This window comes from Lissotriton vulgaris, chromosome 8, assembly GCF_964263255.1.
Source record: "Lissotriton vulgaris chromosome 8, aLisVul1.2, whole genome shotgun sequence".
NCBI lineage: Eukaryota > Metazoa > Chordata > Amphibia > Caudata > Salamandridae > Lissotriton > Lissotriton vulgaris.
The window spans coordinates 1,272,213,474-1,272,237,803 of NC_141696.1; the positions used below are offsets into that span (position 1 = coordinate 1,272,213,474).

General features: G+C 43.4%; 1 protein-coding gene across 3 annotated transcripts in view; it reads right to left on the minus strand.

The window, feature by feature from the left end:
* The window catches only part of SGCG (sarcoglycan gamma), a 929,299-nt gene that overhangs the window by 84,832 nt on the left and 820,137 nt on the right, over positions 1–24,330 (minus strand). The gene's annotated exons all lie outside the window — the stretch shown is intronic.

A 24,330-nucleotide genomic window follows, 5' to 3' on the forward strand; every position in this document is an offset into this window, starting at 1 on the left:
ATATCCTCTTCTATCCAGTGCCTGACATGCCCTACCTGTCAGATGTGTCTCCTGTAATAAGACCAAAGCCGGGTTCAGTCGCTTTATGGCCTGTATCACCAGTTCCCTCTTTATTTTGTCACCTAATCCGCGCACATTCCACGTCAGTAACTGTAGGGGTGCTACTTGCGTTGCACGTATCTCTCCCTCAGGAGTGTCAGATTGCTGGCCGTGTATCATTTAAAAGTCGGTATTGAATGTGAGATTGCCTCCAGAGTAGTGGTGTGGCTTGCCCATCCCTCTGTGCTGCTGTCAGTGTGTCTTTTCCATCGTGTCCTGCCGTAATACATAAACTCATCTGAACTAAAACCAGTTCCCCCCTTCCCCCCACCTCCCTGCCTCCCTGCCTAAAGGACTTTTAACCACCCGCCCCCCCCAGCTTAGCACAGTGCTCTTCCCCTTTGAAACCCATAGTACTTGCTTGCTGGGGTGAAGGTTCCGTGGAGGCTGCGACCCCTCTTTTCCTCCTCAGCCTGTCTCAAGCCAGTGTCCGGCGACAGCTCGACCATCATCTCCTGTCGCAAACGGCAGTTTCACATCAGCTGTGTGCCTACAAGCCCTTTTAGTGTTCCTTATCCATTGATTTTGCTCCCGGCGAGCGGTATGGTGTTTCATGTCTCGATGTTTGGGAACCACTGTGGTCCTCTTGCTGCTGATTCCGAGGATTCCTGTGTATGCGACGAGGCGCTCCAGTCTGTCTACAACCGTTCAACCAGTCATGCGCTGCTTCTGGCGTATCAAAAAACCACGTCTTGTTGTCCGCCACTACTCTTAATCTTGCCGGGAACAGCATGGAGTACGGTATTTTCCTTGCTCGCAGTGCCTTCTTGACTTCCAAGAAGCACTTCCGTCGGCGTGATGCTTCAGCTCTGTAATCCGGGAAGAACGCAATAGCAGAGTTGTGCTACCGAATTGGTGGAGAGATTCTGGCCGCTTGAGGGATCGCGTCCCGGTCCCTGAAGTTGAATAGCGTAGCCAGGACCGGTCGTGGGGCCGCCCCCAGCTTCGGCTTACCACCGGGGACTCTGTGTGCTCTTTCTACTGAAAAGAAGTGGGACAGTCCCTTAGGCTGTAGTCTAGTCTTGATCATGTCCTCCACATATAGGTCCATCGCTGGCGTACCTTCGGACTCTGGAATACCAAAAATTCTGACGTTATTTCTTCTGGAGCGCCCTTTCTGGTCATCTAGCTTCTCTTTCAGCATACTATTCTCCGATTCAATACGTGCCATCGCTGTCTGTAATTCCGAGACCTCCTCTACGAGCGATTTTGTGACTATCTCTACCTCCTTAATCCGTTCCGTCATTTTACGAAAGTCTGCGCTCAACAGGGTGACATCTTTAGAGATTGTTCCTACCGTGGTCTGTACCTGCGTTAGAGCTTTCATCACGTCTTCAAGCGTAACTTTCTTGGGCCCGTCTCCTTCCGTCGTTTTCCCCGTAGGTGTCCTGCTCTCCGTCATGGTGGGGTGTTCTTCTCGTAGGCATATTTATCCAGCCTCGCCTGTGCCAATTGTGCTTTTGGCCTTCTGCCTGTCTTTTCTTGTAGGTCAGTGGACCTGTTGCAAGCCGTCAATGGGAAGAGTGGTGCAGGATAGGAGGCCCTCAGGAAACCCCCTGTCCAGCCAGTGCTCGCTCGACAATGTTCTCTCACTCAGCCACTGTCCCCCAGGGCCACTGATATGGCTCCTCGCTCCTCCCTCATCTGGCGCTAACACAACCCGTGTCACTGTGGGGAGACGATCTCGACGAGCCTGTCCCTCTCATGTGCTGCCGCCGGTCTTGATCACTCTTGCCTCCCGCCGGGCCCCCAAGGTGTAATAAAGAGGGAGGGGGTTGTTTATTTCGGGCTCTCAACACCTTCTCCGCTCGGATACTGCAGCTGGTGCAGGAGTTTTGGAAACACCTGACGGGGTGCCGTTTTACCTACGTCAGCTTCGCCGGCCGATTCAGCTCTGGGAGAAGTCCGAGCCTTTCAGTGGGTCCCGCTGTAGTGCTCAAGAGGTCCGTTTCCGCTCCAGACACCTTCGGCTCTGTGGAGTGTACCTCGATTTTGCAACCCTCCGCATTCGGACAACAGAGCGGACTTCCTGTATGTCGCGTCCGCCCTACTCGTACTTTCGTTAAGCCTCTCGCATTATTGTGGGCTGGTGCTTGCTGCAGGTTGAGGGCCACTGGATGGCCGCTTTGGGTCACGCCGGTTTGCCGCCGATTATTGACACCGGATTTATACCGGTCGATGCTGCCTGGTCCTGGGCTTCGAGTACAGCCACCAGTGGATGATAATTACGCCGGATCAGTGGTCGGATCGATGAAAGGGGTCGCTTTACCATGGAGCCTTCTCGCTACACAGCCATCTTGCTCGGCTGTTGGCCACGTTCCCCCGTAACTTGCAATATTGATTGGATTTTTGTTGTTTTGGTCTAATTTTAATTAGAAAAGGAGTATCTATTTTTGCACATTGGTGTCGAGTCCTTTTTGTGGCTTTTTCAATGTCTTACTGTATTTTACGTGCTGCACAAATACGCATTGCCTATTTGAAAAGCTTGTCCACTCTGTGCCAAGCTACCAGGGGGTGAGCACAGGTTATCTTATGTGTGTAACTTACTTGCCCTGACTAGAGTTGTGGGCTCTGCCTGGCTTAGATGTGTACCCTAGCCAACCAGCAACCCCATTTCTAACACATACCTACAGGCATTTACAGAAATACAAAAGCATCATTCTTTTTTTTAAATTATTAACCTCTGAAGGCCTGGTCTGATGTTTCCTGCTCAGGCTGTCACTTGTGTGACAGTTCAGGGCCGGATTGGAGGAACGCTCTGGCTAACAAGTCAAGTCAAAAACTTTATTCGGAAACATGTAAATCATGTCCATAAAAGTACATACATACAATACATGTTAAAAGAGAAAATACACTTAACAATCGCAATCCGCTAAAAATACAGTATGATACATATAGCGAATCAAATAACACATTTTAAAAAATTTCCAATGAATAAATTACTTTAAAAGTTGTTTGCTTAAAAATTCATGCTTTTCCTAGAGCTAATGACCCTGAGTAAATAACTAGCCGTATAAAAACAGATGTCAGGGTGATGCAAATTAAAAAGTAATTTCATTGCCGCTTTGATGGTTCTTGCTCCAAATTTAATAAATAAAGGTTTTAAAAAGAATTTTCGGTATTCACTATACAGGTTACATATAAGTAGAAAGTGCTCTGTGCTTTGTTCTGAAATGTTGTCGCACCGACATGGACCTATAGGGCGCATCTTAATCTCAGGGAATGCAACCAATAGGTGGACCGTACCCATCCTCATCCTGGTAAGGACAAACCGATGTTGCCCTTTGGTCACCTGGGAGAGGTAGGGGTGTAGGCCCACAAACTCATTCAGTTGGTTGTAACGTATACAGGTGGAAAGTTTGAGATCATCCGTGGCTCGTCTTTCTGCACAATAATTAAAAAAGGTTGATTTCAGGCTCTCTTTAGAGAGATCCGAAGCAGAACAGTGATCTAATGTAACGTTTAACCCAAACACACTAGAGAAAGATTCAATTGTGTATTTAATCCATGGGATTTTGAGAAAATAGTCTAGACGTAAACAATCCTCAATGATGGCCCTATTAAATGAGGTTTCGTCTTTCATCCAGACCGAACGCCATAACATCAGAGGTCTCAACAGTAATAGATCATTTAGATGATGTAGTCCTAATTCTTTGTGGACCAAAATATTAGCAGTGGATGTCGGGAGACACAATAATTTTTTCAGAAAGGTATTCTCTTCTACCTGTAGAGGTTCTACCCTGGTTACCCCCCATACCCCTGCTCCGTAGAGAGCAGCCGAGAGACACCTAGCTTCAAAGATCTTAAGCATTACTTTAGGCCTTCTACTACCTAATTTACTTGCAAAAGCAAATATTCCATTGGCACTCCTGATCCTTTTGTCGCGCACCACCTTGTGCTCGACATCCCAGCGGCCATTTTTGGAAAAGGTAACCCCCAGGTAGCAGAAATTTTCCACACACTGCACCACCTGGCCATCAATAAGATACCTATAGGGCTTTTTAGTTTTGACATTACTAGCTCCACACTCCATCACATATGTCTTGCTCTTGTTAATGACCAGCTTTCTTTTTTCAATAAAGGCCACAAATTTGTCCATCAAAAGCTGTAGACCCCGAGGGGTCCTAGAGAGCAACACAGCGTCGTCCGCATAGAGTAACACGGGGATGGTACTTGTGTTTACTCTAGGGGCGTCCGCTGGTACCTTCTTAAGGATCGAGTCTACTTCATTAATAAACAGAGTGAAAAGCAGGGGTGCCAAAACGCACCCTTGTCTAATACCTCTCCTGACCCAAAATTTGTCTGTGCATTCGCCCGAAGGCCCGTACCGGACACTCGAGCTGAGCCTCTCGTACAGGCTGGCCAGAAAATATATAATTTCCCTAGGTGCTCCCATTTCTAGCAAGGTAGTCCATAGTATGGCGTGATCCACCAGATCAAAAGCGCTGCTCAGGTCAGCGAAACAAAGGTAGAGTGAACCATTTTTTGCTCGGGTGTATTTCCCTATCAGGAGTTCCAGGTTTAAACATTTTTCAATGCAACCTCTTCCTTTCCTAAACCCGTATTGGCAGTCTGTCATTATCTGATTAGACTCTGCCCACTCTTCTAATCGGACGAGGAGTACACAGCTCATAATCTTGACGGACGAATCCAGCAATGAAACGTTTCCTCGGTCCCCTTTCTTGTGAATAGGAACTATTATTGATTCAGACCAGGTGCACGGGATAGTACAGTGAACAGCAGCATTAAAAACTTTGACTAGTACTGGCCCCCAAGTCTCAGGTGCAAATTTATATACATCAACTGGGACACCATCGGGTCCCTGGGCCTTTCCGCCCTTACTAGCCCTGATACTACTTAGGACCTCCTGTAAGGTGATATCTAGGCTAAGTACTGGCCAAGAGCAACTTATCGGCAACATTACAGTGTTAGGATTAAAAATGCCAGAAAAATGCTGTACCCATGATTCCTTACCTACGTTTGAGGTCAACACGGGGAGTTTATCATCCTTTAAAAAGGGGCTGTTAACTACTGCCCAGAAAAGAGTACAGTTATTCGATACAGCCGCTTGATCAAAACGCTCCCAAGCTTCCTCACGTAGTTCAGCTTTCCTTTGCTTAAGAGCTGAATTATAGTCAAATCTAAGCTTAGCTACAACCGTTTTGTCTCTAGGTTTGATGGATAATGCCTTTTTTAGTGTCTTCAGTGCCACAGTACATGCATTATTGAACCATCCCCTTGCTTTATTGTTAAAATTTCCAGCAGCCCTAGTAAACTTACCACTGATAAAAGCATTGATTTTTGTAAAGTGGAAAATACAGGCCTCCATATTTGATTTCTCATCAATAATTGATGTGATGTCATTTAAGCAGCATGAGATAATGCAATTAGAAGTTACTTCAGCTTTATCCCCTGCCCACCTTATTCTAAATCCGTTCGGCCTATGTACCTCAATGTTTGTGATAGGGCTACTATCTGGGATTATGCAAACTTCCCAAAACCTAGTTTCAATAACAAGACAGTTATGATCACTAACCATGTGGTCTACAACCTTGACATCAGAGCTAAAATGAGCTAGTTCAGAAGACATGCAAATAAAATCAATTACGGTGTTCGCCCCTCTCCCTACAAAAGTTGGCAAGCTATCACCCTTCTCATCCTGCTCGATCTCTAGGATCTCCATATCATGGGCGAGTAGGAAGGAGTTCAGGGTTTCTCCATATGTATTGTGTTGGAAATGTGTAGCTGGCTCTCCAACACGGTTCAAAGTGCCACACAAATTTTGATTAGAGAGCGGGCAAACAGAAATGTTAAAATCTCCAACATATATGAAATCAAAAACTGTATTAGAAGCTTTCATCAATTGTTTGATTGCGACGTCTAATTCTAAGATAACCATATATCTGCTAGCATCAAAAACATTATTATACATATTAATCAGCAGAATGTTTTTGTCTGCCTCATCAGCTAACCACAGCAGTTGGGAATTATTGCCCACGGTGATATGCTCCTTCACCCTAATTCGCATTTTCACAGAAATCAGAATTAGCAAACCACCTTTGGCCCTCCCTGAGGTAGTTGCTACTGCTGGTAGCTCATATGCTACAAAACCATCAAGGCCCTTAAAATTTAAACACCAGGTCTCTTGTGAACAAAGGATATCAAATGTTCTAATTAGTTCTAACCACCCTAATACTTCAAATTTAGAAACTAGTCCTGCTATGTTCCAACTGGCAATGTGGCAAGATGTTGATGCCCCCTCTAAGGTATTACAGGATATACCCACAGACTTAGGCAATGTACCACCTAAAGAATTTGGGGTCTGATTTAAGTCTACTCCTGCTGATACTTCGGCAATCTCGTGCCTGACCTCTTGTCAATCGCAGTTATTAAGACCAGACAGGGCATCAAATCTGTTATGTAATAGCAGGCTTGGTACTAGGGGAGAAGCCCAGCGGTTATGCATATTCAAGTTGTTATCCCATCCTAGTGCTGGCGTTTTTGGCAGGGTTACATTTTGCTGTTCCCCATAGAAGAATTTTAATGTTAGGGGGACCACCGTACCTTTTCTACGCTGAGGCGGAAGAATATGTGTTAAGACATTTGGAAGTACATCGGGGTGTGCAAATGTTACCGCCACACAGTCCCCTTTAAATCTTTTAGGGCGATTCCCTATCCAAGGGACACGCTTAACTGCTTTAATGTCATGCGCCAGTTGCTGTAACCCTCCAGGCGCTAACCTCATATTACCTGAGAGCCAATGGAGGGCCTTGCTACTCAGAGAGCTAGATGACTCGGTAATGCCGTCATCCAAAAGGGGTACATTAGCTAACACCAGTACAACGGGTGAGGCTTCCTCAATAAACTGCAGTGGGTCTGTACCGTGAACTTGTGCTTGTGGTAAATTTACTAACAACGGACACCCTTCTGCTGTTATTACATGTTGATTAACTTTCGGGACCGGCATGTGGACTGGGTTAGTCAACACACCCGATGTCCCTTCTCCAACTTGGTTAATCCCTTCAGTGCTATTTCTTGTTATTAGTAAAGTATTAAGGTTGCCTATTTCCTCCGTCAATTTAGTTTGCACACCTCCAAGTCTTTTTACTTCAGCCTGCAATTTATCGATTTTAGAGATCAGAGGTTTTACAATTTCAATAAGTTTGCCCTCTACAACCTCAAGCAGTTTACTCAACATTTCATCATCTCCTCTGTTTCTTAAAGTCCCTTCCCCTACAGCCTTTTGGGGAGCTCTCGAAGGACCTGGGGATAATGTTCTTTTCCTTTTCACTCTTGGCCTTGGGCCGCCCTGTTTCCGCTGATTCTTCACACAGGTGCGCACAGGCCGGGGAGTGTGCTCAATCGGTGGTAAATCGTCCTCCACAGGACCAGTTTCAGTTTCGGGGTCTGAATCTATAACATTTTCTGAGTCTCCATCCAGAATAACAGGGGATGGTAACATGATCAATGGCTGGCTGCTAGACTCAATAATAGGTGGTGCAATTGGTGAGACCCTGGTTTCCACCAACACGAAAGGGCTATCATCAGTTGACAGAGGGAAAGTAGGGCTTAGCCTGCGCAAGTCTGGTGACTGGCTTAGCCCAAGTGATTCCCTCCTTTGTTCGTTTATTTTCTTGACTGTTTGCACAACATAGTTGTCCATGGTGTTTGTGGGCAAAGCAGCTGGTTTCTTTTTAGACATCGTCTATATATATATCGCTGTTAACAAATAACACAGGGACGACAACAGAGTCTTACTTGTGGGCGCGTCTCTGATGGAACAGGGGGTCGAGCCCTGCCCCTGCCTCCTCCTGCCGATGAGGGCCGTAGAGGGCCCGCCCTTTGCCCGGGCTTCGCCCCGGGTGTCCCGCTCGCGTCCCGCGACGCGGGGGTGCTCCTCCTTTTATCCCAGTTCCTTAGCGCTCTCGGGGCGCTGCCGCGTCACTCTGACGCGCCGCCGCGGTGCCTGCCGGGATTTGCAGTTTCCCGGAGCGGCGGCGCGGAGTCCGGTGTTTCCTGACTCTTGGCGGCGGTGGCGGCGATGTGGGCAATGGCCTATTGCTCTCCTTCCTCTGTGGCCGTTACAGGTGAGTGCAACTGACTCTCGGCGGTGGCGGCGATTCTGCAATGGTCTCCCCCGCTCTGCCGGGGTGCTCCTCCTTTTATCCCAGTTCCTTAGCGCTCTCGGGCCGCTGCCGCGTCACTCTGACGCACCGCCGCGGTGCCTGCCGGGATTTGCAGTTTCCCGGAGCGGCGGCGCGGAGTCCGGTGTTTCCTGACTCTTGGCGGCGGTGGCGGCGATGTGGGCAATGTCCTATTGCTCTCCTTCCTCTGTGGCCGTTACAGGTGAGTGCAACTGACTCTCGGCGGTGGCGGCGATTCTGCAATGGTCTCCCTGGCTTCAAGGCCTGGATTAATGATGGTGAAAGTCAAACAACGAGTACCAGAATGCAGTTGGAAAAGGTGCCTGGAAACACTCTCACCTATGCGGCAACTTTCTTCACTCTATCTGCTAGCACATGTGCCCTTCTGAAGCCCTTCATGTCAACAATGCTCTGGTGTGCGTTCCAGTTGTGTATCTACAAAACGAAGGGTTGTTTTATCTTTTCAATTCCCAACGCCCTGGCTAACAATTTGATCCCCCACCTTTCTATCAGAGCACTCTGCATTAGCGCTCTAAACATTGCAACCTGCGTATGCCATATGGGCCAGGTGTGGACAGTCAGTCCTTCGGATATGGGCAGTTTGGCTGTATTTACCGTTTCACTCAGCGGGTTCGGATTGGTCCACCAGAGACAATGCTGCACATCTTTAGGGGAATATGTGGTGGGGCTGTGCCAGAACGCCCTCCTGCATGAGCCTCTGCTGAACAGTGTTACTTTCTTCCTTTCTTTTTAGAACTTGTAATTATAAAGCAAACCAAAATAAATACTTGAAATCCTTCTAACATAGAACAGATAGACTACTAAGAAAAGTGGGTATGATGATGACTAGACCTGGTGGACACTATAGTTGCACCATCTGCTATCAAGGAAGGGAGGGGGTGGAGGCCATGAGTTGAACAATTATGCAATTACTGTGTAAGCACACATTGAAATTGAAACATTATGTTTGGGAGCTGTGAAGGGCAGACTCTATAACCCCTTTCGGGGGTTATATTACATTCAACTAGGCTGGGGAAGTTTTTCTTTTTTCTACATAGTTTTGTTTATTTAATTTCCTCTATGTGTGCGTGCCAGTTTGCAGCTGAATACTGCGATATACCAACTCTTGATAGATGAAGAACCGTAATATCTAATTAAACTGCCCTGTGCCCTCGTTTGCATGTCTCTGACATTGATAAGCATTAATATAACATTAATTTGTTTATAAGACTATTTGCAATATGTCTCGAAAGCCATGATAAGAACACCAATAAACACATATTAAAAAAAGGAAGCGGGCTTGAATTGCAAACTTTTTTTCCCTGTGGGAAGTCAGAAATACACTTTAAATAAGTTTGAGATTGTCCAGGCAAAACTATAGCCTGACTCACAATAGCAGGATCGATGTACTTTTCAGGGTTGTCATTTATACGTGCAGAATAGCCGTAAAGTGTTCACTGACACCAACAAGGCTTTTCAAAGAGGTCTATCCTCCCACTGCCATCATAGCAGAATGAATCAGGCGTATGTGGAGCAGATAGTTTGAGAACAATGCATACATCACCCCAGGGCTTGTGAAGGAATGGTGAACTTTGCAGGGGAAACTTTGCAGAGGAATGAATGTTCATGTGGAGATTTTCTTTTACTTTTTTGAAGAAATAGCAGCTTATCTAAAATGATGCTACAGAGACACTCATGTGTCCTCATTTTTAACCATTCTCTAATTTATAAACTCTGCAATATTCCAAGAAATTAACTCACATTCTCCTCAATATCCACTAGCTTTCCTATGTCTGTCTTGTCTGCTCTGTGTTGCTGCTCACTCTTCTAGGTTGCCTGAAAACATTACTTCTTTATAATGAAGGTCTGCAACGAACGACCATTTATGCAAGAATATTATATGTCAAGCAAAAGTGCCCATGCTCTTCTAATTCTAAACTTTGATTAGAATAGATATGTCTGCTCTTGAGGACTGCCGACAAGAGCACATTTTACAGTGTAGTGAATGAATTACATGTGAAACAGTATAGAAATATAATTATATTTGGAGAAATGTATTCCGTCCATGCAGTGACGGCATCTTGTACAAGACTGTTTCTGTGGCATTTCCATTAACATTTGTCAGTTTTCGTCTCAGAGCAGAGGACAATACACTCCTACTAGGTTTCTGAAAACATGGGTTGGTGTGTACTGCAAGGATTTATGAAATATTTAACTGTGGTGTCTTAAGAAACCTGGAAATCCTGTGTGAAATACCTTGCAATCAGTCATCCAAAAACGAGTAGGTCTTTAGAAGGATTGAGATGACATTTATTTTCCACAAAAGGTCTGTGCTATATTGACAGTTTTAACTGGTCCAGGTTTCATTGAGAGAAACAAATTCTTACCTGCATTGTAGGCGTTACATAAGCACCCGCAAATTTTGTTTGCTGGATTCGTTGCCTCTCTTCCGCAATTTCCTTCTTTAGGTCTTTTGATTTTACTAAAATGTTATGCATTATATACTTATGCGTAGGGACTTTCAATCAGCCCTCTTCATTTAATGCTCTGTTATTGTGTCATTCATATTTTCACGAGGCAATGGGGTAGCCCATTACAGCCATGGATAACTAAACCTGAGAGATGGCATTCTGCCCTTTCACAAGGACAACAAATATATTTGCATTTATCCATTGATTGATAACTTGTACAGGACAGGTTTCCCTTGGGCCAGAGTAGTGGACTTCTGTCAGCAGTCCCTCCTCCTGGGACAGCAACAGGAGCAGGGAGGACCTTTAGTAGGGAGACAAGACTATCTTTCTTGGGAGGGACCAATCATTAACTGTATTACCAGAGAACGAAAGACAAAAAATAGCTGTATCATGTCTATAGCCTTTGTAGTGTGATACCCAGAATCTCCAAGTGTGAGAATGAGCCCTTCTCAAGCAAAAGGCACAATCTTTGTCTGGGTGAACCACAAAAGTCACTAAATTAACTAGTGCTTAACCCTCTGGTTTGGCCTAAAATACTCAGGCTTAACATAGAGGCAATGTGTTAAGTATTTATGTAGCACTTAATTGTTGGACCTGGCATTCTTGGCATGATTCCCTTGACTTTTTGCCTTCTTAACACCTGTTTTTTTAACTTAGTTTTTGCTGGCTTTAGGAATCGGGACAGTTTACTACTGCTAAAAAGTGCTTAAGTGCATGTCCTCAACTTAACACATGGTAACATCTTTTTAGCCACAATTGGCATATTTGATTTACATGTAAGTCCCTAGTAAAGTGCACTACATGTGCCCAGGGCTTGTAAGCAAAATACTTCCAGTGGACCTGCAGCACTGATTGTGGCATCCACTCAAGTAGCCAGTTAAACATGCCTCAGGCCTGCCACTGCAGAGCCTGTATGTGTAGTGACCTGACAAGTCCACCTTCTAGCAAAAAGAACAGATGATGAATGGAATGCTGAACAAATCAAACATTCCCCCCAGTCACAGATCTGCGTTAAATCCATTGTTTCTTTGCATGCCACGCCATTCCAGTTTAGACCCAGCCATATGAAAATCAGTCTTGACCCTGCTCCCCATGTAAACAGTCCAGCCCAAACTGCCTGCCAGGTCCTCTCTGGACCAGAAACAGGCTTCCTGGGAAGGGTTTTGGGGTATTAGCCATCATCAGCCAGGCTAGCCTGAAACTGGTGGTGTAGCAAGCAAGGGACCCATGTCTGGACATACCCTTCCCACTTAAGGCAGCAAATGCAAAAAGAACAGATGATGAACGGAATGCTTAACAAATCAACCATTCAACCCCAGTCACAGATCTGAGTTAAATTCATTGTTTTTTACATGCCTCACCATTCCAGTTTTGACCCAGCCATATGCAAACCAGTTGTGACACTGCTCTTCCCTGCAGGAGGCCTTATACCCTATTTAGAGTACTATCCACCACACCCTTTCTCATCCTTAGGGCTCATGGGAATCTGATTGCCCTTATACTAATCTATCCTCCCTATCCAGTTCCCCCTCAAATCTACCAATAAATATATTTTAAAGTGTGTAGGCAAAGTCCATATTGACTGAATACTGTACTAAAATAAAAGTAATCACAAATATGTCTTAACTCTCAGGAAGTACGAGGGAATGCAGCAAACAAGAAAAAGAGTGTATAGAACACAAGATTCAATGACGTATGAGAGGAGATGTTAAGCTAAAAAATTATAAACTGCGGAATTAGGTGACCTATCTGGAAGATTTAATTAAGGTGCAACCGATCCTTCTATGGCATCGGGTATGGACAACTGAGAAATGCCACCTAAACGGCCTCATCTTGGGGGATGCATTGAAACTAGATGGGGGAAAAAGGATAAAATGGTTGTGTTATATAAAAGCCTTCTGTGATAACATCAAGCATCCGGAATTTTTTACTGACCCTATGTCAATGTCTGATATCACCAGGAAAGCATTTAAACAGTTAAGTCTAAACGTCCTTGAGAATCAAAGAGAGCAAATAGAACTGTTAAAAAAGACTGTAATTGCCCACCAAATGATAATTAAACCAAGGATTACCCAGCCTTATCTAAATCTTCAAATGAAAGAACAAGAATGGTTCTTGTTGACCAGATTTAGGTTTGGGATTCTGTTTAGACTGCTTAGCTTTCCTGTTACAAATGATTGGTCTAAGGTAATCTGTAAATGTCCGTGTGAAAATGCCTCCACTCAATCGGATATACATATTCTATTTTTTTGTAGATTTTATGTTATATCTAGGAAGAGATGGATTATGCCTATTTTAAAATATATGAACATGAGACAGTGTCGTCCAGCATTTTTAGCTATACAACTCTTGGAGGATATTTTCTCAGTTGCATCTGTTGCGGCATTTCTTAAAAGCATTTTTTACCTACGTAAGACAATGATTATATGAATTCTACTACTCTAACTTTTGGCCTATGTTAATATTGTGAAAACTGTTTTTAAAATATATTAATTATGACGATGTAATATTTTGATGTGATTTGATGTACTTTTATGGTTATGTATGAAATATAACCGAATAAAGTCTTTTGAATTGAATTGAGTTGACCTGGTTTATTCAATCCCAGTTTTCCCTTATTTCAAACTGCGTAATCATGGACAAGCAGTACATTTCTCTGTGTCTAAGGTGGCCCAAAACAAATTATGTTAACAGGACATACCCATACCCCTGGCAGAAGTAAGGAAACTTTTACGGCAAGTTAGTCTGGAGGATGAACAATGCCGGCATGGGTCCAGTTCACTCATCTATGTAATAAATGGACTTAATGCAAAATCTATTAAGAGACAATTTAATCAGTAGGACCTCAGAAGCTTGCTTTTAACATATATTTTAAATTTGACTGTATACATTTGCACTTTTCCAGGAACTTGCTATTTCAATCAGGGCCTGCTAATTTTCCAGCTTGTTGTCTGATCGTAAGGTTTGAAGTAATATCAAGGTCTGTGCTACAAAAAAGATGTATTTAGGCAATGTATTTATAATGCAAATATAACATTATATGCCGATGGTTCAGCCCCCGCACTTTAGCTAATAACCCAGGGATACCATCAATGTTGTTTGGATTTGTAAAAAATTGCATATTCCCTAGTTTTAAAGTGGTAACATTGTTGAATGCTTTTCTTATTCGTCTATGTAAAGACATATTTATATCCTTCTTTTATTATTTTAACATTTGTAAAGATTTTAAGTAATCACATACAATAAACTATGACTGGCTGACTGACTGACATTCCCCTACAGGTGAATTTTTGGGGGAGCCACAACCCATGATAAGCTACATTCTAATGTTAGTAGTTGGTTGGTGGCCAAATGACAACCCTTACTAAACTCACACATCACAGGAGAAAGGCAGCCACTGACAGACACTTAGACTTGATAGATGTATAATGTCTTGTTGCAGAAACTTAATTCTACCCTGACACTTTGGTGAATCGACATTCATGAAAACGGGTACAGGTGGTTTGGCGGGGGTTGGAGGTATCAGGGCACCAAAGGTGGATTGCAGTTTAAGGTTCCCTTCCCTATCTTCACTTCCCTGCCCCATCTTAATTATTTAAAAGTGTCTCACTTAGTACATGGATTAGTAACTAAACTATGTGAATGTGTGCATCATTGTCTCTGTTGTTGTATAACATGCTGCATCAGTTGGTCACTAACTACATGAGTGTGTATATTAGTTATTGATTAGTTGGGTGAGTATTTGTATGGGACACTAAGTTTGTGTGTGGTTGGATGGGGTATGTGAATGGTTGATTGACTATGTTTATAGGTTTAAGAATGCATGTGGAAACAGTTGTTTGGGTGACTGAGTGTATTTATTTGTGTGTTGGTGAGCGAATATATGTTTTAGTTGTACATCTTCAACAAAGTAAAAAAATAAAAGGCATTGTATGTGAGAGTTGGTGTATACAAATAAGTACATGTAAGAGTCAGTGATTGTGAGAGTAACTATATGAATGAGTTTATAATTGTAATGGTGATTTTTTAACATATTAACTATGAGTTACTATGTGTTTGAATAAATGAGGTGTTGTTGAATAATTGTGTAAGTGAGTAAATGTAAGTGTGATTAATTTTTTTCATGAGTGAGTAGGATGACTGCATAACTAAGATGACTGCTGATGTGCCAATGTCTATATATGTGTATAAGTGCATTGGATAGTGTTTTATTAATTAGTGACTGCATGAATAAATGATTCTGTTGTTAAATGGGTAGTTGTGTGTGTAGACTTAGGAATCAATGAGTGGGTATGTAGTAACTGGTATTGGTGTGTCAATGGTTTCAAATATGGTACTCTGTATTTTAGAGTGAGTGATGAAAGGTTATACTAGTGTATGATGAGGTGTATCAGATTGTCACGTGGATGATGTCATCAGTGATGTCATTTGAGATGTCATCAGTGATGTCATCACTGACCATGTCATGAATGATGCAATATGTGACATCCTCAGCAGGGCATTGCGGGCGCGAGAATTATAGTTAGCAGAACTAACTATAACTGAGGAATTTCTATGAGTGAAATGGCCAATTAACTATAACACCCCTGAAACCTATGGTTTTTCTGCTAATTTCTAGGGTTTTTATAAATGCTAATTTCTAACTATAACATCTCTGAAACCTATGTATTTTTTCAATGAATTTTAAATGCTAATTTTTAAGTGTGATAGTATACCTATTTTTTTGTACTAATTTTCTAGTTTTTTAACTGTTTATTTATAAATACTTTATTCATTCATTTTTCCGAAAATTGCAAAAAAAATTGGAAAAAAATTCAAACTGAAATATTGATTATTTTTTTGTTTTCATTTTTTCTTTTAAAATATTTATATTATTTTCTTTAAAAAAAAAGATTTCCCAGATTTTTTCCGGAGTCCCGCACTCAAAGCGTACACATCACGGTGGGTGCGCGGATTCTAGCCGCCATTTTAGAAAAGCAGTGAAGGATCTGCCTACGGTGTGCGACGGCTGCATGTTTTTCAGTTACATCATATACATTTAATATTACGTGATGTGCGCGATTGGTATGCAACCAGTCCGCGACTCCTGCTCCCACACATTCGCGACGCATGCGCACTACGGTACGAGACGCTTGCGCGGTGGCGGGTCCCGCGTGACGTCATATACGTGCTTGGGCGTGCTGGTAGCACTACTCAAGCAAAAACAAATTATGTTCTAAAATTATATGTATGTGTCTTTAGTATACATATTAGGACAAGAGATTATCTAAGATATTCATAAAAATTATATATTTGTACTTATAATAAACTTATTATTTTAAAATATATTTTCACGAAGTCGGGTGCGTGCATCGTGAGCGCAGAGAACCAGGTCAGCAGAGCTGCTGTAGAGCCAGAGAAACCAGGTCAACAGAGCCGTTGAAGAGCCAGAGAACCAGGTCAGCAGAACTGCTCTGGAGCCTAAGAAGCAGGTCAGCGGAGCTGCTCTAGAACCAGGAACCCAGGCCAGTAGAGCTGCTCTAGAGCCAGAGACCCAGGTCAGCAGAGCTGCTCTAGAGGCCGAGAACCAGGACAGCGGAGCTGCTTTAGAGCCAGAGAAACCAGGTCAGCTGAGCTGCTTTAGATGGAGAGAACCAGGTCAGCAAAACTGCTTTAGAGACAGAAAACCAGGTCAGCAGAGCTGCTTTAGAGCCATAGAACTAGGTCAGCAGAGCTGCTCTTGAGGCAGAGAACCAGGTCAGCAGAACTGCTTTAGAGCCAGAGAACCAGGTCAGCAGAGCTGCTTTAGAGACAGAGAACCAGGTCAGCTGAGCTGCTCTAGAGCAAGAGAACCAGGTCAGCAGAGCTGCTCTAGAGCAAGAGAACCAGGTCAGCATAGCTGCTTTAGAGCCGTAGAACCAGGTCAGCAGAGCTGCTTTAGAGCCAGAGAACCAGGTCAGCAGGGCTGCTGTAGAGGCAGAGAACCAGGTCAGCAGAGCTGCTTTAGAGCCAGAGAACCAGGTCAGCGGAGCTGCTCTAGAGCCAGAGAACCAGGTCAGCAGAGCTGCTTTAGAGCCATAGAACTAGGTCAGCAGAGCTGCTCTAGAGGCAGAGAACCAGGTCAGCAGAACTGCTTTAGAGCCAGAGAACCAGGTCAGCAGAGCTGAATTAGAGGGAGAGACCAAGGTAAGTATGGGTGAATTTTGCGGATTCGCGGTCCGCGAATTCGCGCGAAATGGCAAAAAAAGCCACAAGTTCGCGGATTTTCCCACAAACTCGCTGATTTTTTTGCCATTTGCACAAATAATGTGACACGTGTGTCTGTAACTTTGCCACAGCGCCGAAAGGCGCCGAGGTCCCTCGAGTGAGCTGTCCATCATAGTGAGGAAAGCGTGGGAAGGCGTTGCATACCCTAGTGTGTGTGCGGCAGGGCCAAACGGGCGGAGCTTCTATGCGACTTCACATGCCTCTTGTTTGCAAAGGGTCAGAGACCGATCAGAGCTGCAGATGAGAAGAAAGCAGCCTCCTGGTCACAGGAAGTACACAGGGTTTGCGCTCGAGAAACTCGTGGATGCAAAGACCTCCATAAAGGATTACATCTAATTGTAGGCGGGAGATATGGGGAGGAAACACACCTGGACTGTGCTCACTAGTTGTTTGGGCTGATTATAATGCGCAACTGAATTTGAGCTTCAACTCGGGCACCTGCTTATATCTGTAAGTGCTTCCTGTTGAGGTTTAATTTTTGTGACAGGAGCATCGTGCTAGAATTAATCCTGCCTGCATATTTATCCACGAAGATGCCACTGTGTTGTGCCATACCTCTACTCAACTGGAGTACTTTCTACTGGCTAATCAGTAAGTGCTACCTCGTTGGGTAAATGTATAGTGCTTTTGCTACACTACAGCTGCGTAAAGGCCTGGCCAGAAGAGTTGTCTCCAGTGACCACGTGTGTCTGTAACTTTGCCACAGCGCCGAAACGTGCCGAGGTCCCTCGAGTGAGCTGTCTATCATAGTGAGGAGAGGGTGGGAAGACGTTGCATACCCTAGTGTGTGTGTGTGGCGGGGCTTCTCTGCGAGTTCACATGCCTCTTGTTTATAAAGGGTCAGCGACCGATCAGAGCAGCAGATGGGAAGAAAGCAGCCTCCTGGTCACAAGAAGTACACTGGGATTGCGCTTGAGAAACTCGTGGATGCAAAGACCTCCATCAAGGATTACATCTAATTGTAGGCGGTAGATATGGGGAGGAAGCACACCCGGACCGTGCTCGCTAGTTGTTTGAGCTGATTATAATGCGCAACTGAATTTGAGCTTCAACTCGGGCACGTTGCATACCCTAGTGAGTGTGTGTGGCGGGGCTTCTATGCAAGTTCACATGCCTCTTGTTTATAAAGGGTCAGCGACCGATCAGAGCAGCAGATGAGAAGAAAGCAGCCTCCAGGTCGCAGGAAGTACACGGGGATTGCGCTTGAGAAACTCGTGGATGCAGAGACCTCCATCAAGGATTACATCTAATTGTAGGTGGTAGATATGGGTAGGAAGCACACCTGGACCGTGCTCACTAGTTGTTTGGGCTGGTTATAATGCGCGACTGAATTTGAGCTTCAACTCGGGCACGTTGCATACCCTAGTGTGTGTGTGTGGCGGGGCTTCTATGCCAGTTCACATGTCTCTTGTTTATAAAGGGTCAGCGACCGATCAGAGCAGCAGATGAGAAGAAAGCAGCCTCCTGGTCAGAGGAAGTACACAGGGATTGCGCTTGAGAAACTCGAGAATGCAAAGACCTCCATCAAGGATTACATCTAATTGTAGGCGGTAGATAATAGGGAGGAAGCACACTTGCCTAGCCTAGACCATGCTCACTATTTGTTAGGGCTGATTATTTGAGCTTCAACTCGGGCATGTGCAAAAATCCGCCCGCGAGCGAATTTGCAAATTGTTCGGCAATTTCGCGCGATTCGCGGATCGCGAAATTGCCGAAAATTTGCAAGTTCCGCGAGCGGAACGGATTTTACGCCCATACTTAGAACCAGGTCAGCAGAGCTGCTTTAGAGCCAGAGAACCAGGTCAGCAGAGCTGCTCTAGAGCCAGATACCCAGGTCAGCAGAGTTGCTTTAGAGCCAGAGAACTAGGTCAGCAGAGCTGCTTTAGAGCCAGAGAACCAGGTCAGGAGAGCTGCTCTAGAGCCTAGGAACCAGGTCAGCAGAGCTGCTCTAGAGCCAGAGAACCAGGTCAGCAGAGCTGCTGAAGAGCCAGAGAAACCAGGTCAATAGAGCTGCTGTAGAGCGAGAGAACCAGGTCAGCAGAGCTGCTTTTGAGGGAGAGAACCAGGTCAGCAGAGCTGCTTTAGAGCCAAGGGACCAGGTCAGCAGAGCTGCTCTAGAGCCAAAGAACCAGGTCAGTAAAACTGCGTTAGAGCCATAGAACAGGGTCAGCAGAGCTGCTTTAGAGCCAGAGAACCAGGTCAGCAGAGCTGTTGTAGAGCCAGAGAAAAAGGTCAGCAGAGCTGCTCTAGAGCCAGAGAATCGGGTCAGCAGAGCTGTTGTAGAGCCAGAGAAACTAGGTCAGCAGAGTTGCTTCAAAGGGAGAGAACCAGGTCAGCAGAGCTGCTTTAGAGACAGAGAACCAGGTCAGCAGAGCTCCTCTAGAGCCAGAGAATCAAGTCAGAACAGCTACTGTGGAGCCATACAACCAGGTCAGCAGAACTGCTTAAGAGCCAGAGAACCAGGTCAGCAGAGTTGCTCTATAGCCTAAGAACTAGGTCAGCAGAGCTGCTCTAGAACCAGAGAACAAGGTCAGCACACCTGCTGTAGAGGGAGAGAACCAGGTCAGCAGAGCTGCGTTAGAACCAGAGAACCAGGCCAGCAGAGCTGCTCTAGCTGACACTGACTGAGTGACACTGACTGACACTGTTGACTGACACTGGCTGACTGACACTGATTGACTGACACTGACTAACACTGACTGACTGACTGACTGACACTGACTGACTACTCTCTACTACTCTACTACTCACTCTCTACTACTCTCTCTCTACTACTCACTCTCTACTACCCACTCTCTACTACCCTACTACTCCCTACTACTCACTCTATTGCTCGTTACTACTCTTTCTCTACTACTCACTCTCTAATACTCACTCTCTACTACTAACTCTCTACACCTGACTCTCTACTACTACTCTCTACTATTCAGTATCTACTACTCACTCTCTACTACTCTCCCTTTACTACTGTCTCTCTACTACTCACTCTCTACTACTCACTAGCTACTACTCACTCGCTACTACTCTCTACTACTTACTCTCCTCTATTTTTTACTACTACTCTCTACCACTCACTCTCTACTACTCACTCTCTACTACTTTCTCTACTATTCATTCTCTACTATGCTCTACTACTCACTCTCTACTACTTTCGCTACTACTCACTCTCTACTATTCACTCTCTGCTACTCACTCTCTACTACTCACTCTCTACTACACACTCCACTACTCACTCTCTACTACTCACTCTCTACAACACATTCTCTGCTACTCTCTACTACTCACTCTACTACTCACTCTACTACTATCTAATACTCACTCTACTCCTCACTCTCTACTACTCTCTACTACTCACTCTCTACTACTCCACTACTCTCTACTACTCACTCTCTACTAATCTACTACTCTCTACTACTCTCTCTCTACTACTCACTCTCTGCTACTCACTCTCTACTACTCACTCTCTACCACTCATTTTTCTACTACTCTCTCTCTATTACTCTCTACTACTCACTCTACTACTCACTCTCTACTACACTCTACTACTCACTCTACTACTCTCTCTGCTACTCACTCTCTACTACTCACTCTCTACAACTCATTCTCTACTACTCTCTACTACTCACTCTACTACAATCTAGTACTCACTCTACTGCTCACTCTCTACTACTCTCTACTACTCACTCTCTAATACTCCACTACTCTCTACTACTCAATCTCTACTACTCACTCTCTACTAATCTACTACTCTCTACTACTCTCTCTCTACTACTCACTCTCTGCTACTAACTCACTCTCTACTACTCGCTACTACTCACTCTCTACCACTCTCTACTACTCATTTTCTACTACTCTCTCTCTCTTACTCTCTACTACTCACTATCTACTACTCACTCTCTACTACACTCTACTACTCACTCTACTACTCACTCTACTACTCACTCTCTGCTACGCTCTCTCTGCTACTCACTCTCTGCTACTCCCTCTCTACTACTCACTCTCTGCTACTAACTCTCTGCTACTCACTCTCTACTACTCACTCTCTAATACTCACTCTCTGCTACTCACTCCCTACTACTCACTCTCTACCACTCATTACTACTCACTCTCTACTACTTTCTACCACTCACTCTCTACTACTCACTCTCTACTACTCATTCTCTACTACTATCTAGTACTCACTCTACTGCTCACTCGCTACTACTCATTCTCTACTATGCCACTACTCTCTTCTACTCACTCTTTACTACTCACTCTGTACTAATCTACTACTCTCTACTACTCTCTCTCTACTACTCACCCTCTACTACTCTCTACTACTCACTCTCTGCCACTCTCTACTACTCATTTTCTACTACTCTCTCTCTATTACTCTCTACTACTCACTCTCTACTACTCTCTCCTACTCACTCTACTACTCACTCTCTGCTACACTTTCTCTGATACTCACTCTCTGATACTCACTCTACTACTCACTCTACTACTCACTCTCTGCTTCTCACTCTCTACTACTCACTCTCTACTACTCTCTACTACTCTCTACTACACTCTACTACTCACTCTACTACTCACTCTACTACTCACTCTACTACTCACTCTACTATTCACTCTACTATTCACTCTCTGCTACGCTCTCTGCTACTCACTCTCTGCTACTCACTCTCTGCTACTAACTCATTACTACTCACTCTCTACTATTCACTCTAGTACTCACTCTCTAATACTCACTCTCTGCTACTCACTCTCTACTACTCACTCTCTACTACTCATTACTACTCACTCTCTACTACTCACTCTCTACTACTCTCTACTACTCACTCTCTACTACTCACTCTACTACTCTCTACTACTCACTCTCTGCTGTCTCTACCACTCTCTACTACTCACTCTCTGCTCTCTATTACTCACTCTCTACTCTCTACCTCTCTCTACTACTCTCTACCTCTACCTCTCTACCTCTAAACGTCTACCTCTCTACCTCTCTCTACACGCACACATGTATATATATATATATATATATATATATATATATATATATATATCTGCATATATATGCATATGCGTTTATATATATATGTATGTGTATATATATACATACATATATAAACATATATATAAAATGCATATCTATATAAATACAAATATAAATGCATGCATACATATACATAAACATATATGCATACATATGCATGTTATGTACATGAAAGTTTGAAAAACACTAATACAAGCAAAGCTTAAAAGCCACCTAATTACAAACAGAATTGCTTTAACTTAAACGAAGGCGAGACCTATTGCATTTTCAATGCTTGTTTCTTTGGTTCCATCAAGAAGGCATTCAGATGTCACACATTTGCCATTAATTCAGAATGTTAGCTCTCTAGTTGCTTATTAGATCACTGTAGTAAAGCTACTGCTCACCAGGGAAGTCTGCTACTGGTATTGAAAGTGCAGGTTTAAGTCTGCATTTCAGAATTTTTTAATGAAATAGAAGAGGATTTGAGAAGTCACTCAAAATGTGCCCTAATTTTTCCTTCAGCAGCACTAATCATACTTTCTATGGCAAAATGAACCCCCTCATTTTGTTCCTTTTTAAATCAAATGTTTTAAGAGTTACCTCTTTATTCCAATCAAGATGGCTTCAGGTGTGCCATACGTTTGTCATAAGTAGGACTGTTAGCGCTCTAGTTGTTCTTCAGAACACTCTGGGAAGCTTTAGTAGAACAACTGACAGTCTCTGCCCTTGTTAGATGTTCATGTTTTACTGAGAATGTCAGTCTTCATTCTCACATGACTGAGAAAGATAATGTGACCTTACAGAAAATATGCTCTCAGTTTAGCTTATAGATCACCTTCCAAACCTCTGTGGGAAAAGCATGAGAAAATAGTTTTCTCTCAAACATGATTCATGATATCCCAGCAGAAGGCTTTTTCACATGATAAACTCACCTTAGAACACACCATAATTCCTAAAATGAGTATGGTACCATCAACAAATGATTTATATTGTAACTAAAGTCTTAAAACCTTCTATTAACTGAAATGCTTTTTAATGAGGTGCTATCATGAATATTGGTCCCAAGATGGATGCCAACACTTCTTGGATGAAGTGCTGACAGCCAATCAGATCTCATGATGATATATATGTATTTTTTCCTTTAATATCTAAAAAACTACTGAACAGATTTACACCATTTAACCAAAAGGCACGAGTGTGAACCAAGGGCTACCTCTTTGCCACATTTGGTGTAATTCCATTCAGCAGTTCGGGCTGTAGCTGCGATTAAAGGTTCCTAAGGAAAATTGCATGGGGAAAACATGTTATGGGACCCCCTTTTTTCTCGGCCCCTGCTTCATCAATCACCCTTTCAGGATAGGAGCAGGCAGGAGCAGACCACCAGTTTTTAAAATTTTGCGAAGATTCATCAACAGGCACCAAATTTATTCCAAATAGAATGTTGCAGATTTCCTATGGAATATAGGTCCTAACTAGAACTACCTATTGGCGACCTCCAGCAGGTAATATATATACACAATTTTAACAAAATCTAAAGTTCTTGGCTAACACCCGACTAAAAGACTATGAATACATATACTGATGCAATGACGAACTCAGTGCTATGTAAAAACACATCACATCATACTCCCCAATTAACCTGCTGACATTAATTGCTAGCTGTCAGAAGTTTAATTTTGTTGGACTATAACCTTCATAGGCTGTAACTAGAAATAAAAACACGTTGCCATAGAAAGATGAACAAATAATATTTGAAAGTAATTTTATATTTCAAAGTTCTATACAGACGAATTCACATATTTGTTTTAGCTTTTTCTTCAGAATGATTTATTACGCACCATGGAGAATTGGATGACATTCAAAAGTATGTTTTATATGAAAAGCCATTAAACGAAAATAAGGTTAACGATATTTTACAGGCTATTATATTGTATCACGTTGAACAGTTTCTTTTAATTTACTGTGCACATGCTGCTTCTTGCACCTCAAGTAGACATTTCAATGTAAGTATTCCTCTCCTCTATTGCTTATGTCCTTCAGTTTCAATTTCAATGTTATATAAAATGCTTTCACCTTATGGGCTTTTGCGCCGTACTTAAATAAATGTGCTTAAAAGCTGAAATATGGTTTGTCTTACATATACCGGCAACAAATTAAATGTTAATGAGCTGGGAAATCTGTAATCTAATAAAGTAGTTCTTAGGAAGGCCAAGGTGAATTCAAAGAGTGGTCCGTTCGCCTGTCTATCTATATTTACTAAAAAAAGCACAATGATTAAAGTGAAGCTATGGTTAGATTTGATTATAAACAATGCATGGATAGTGATCCTAACCATAAGTTGCAAATTTCAGTATAT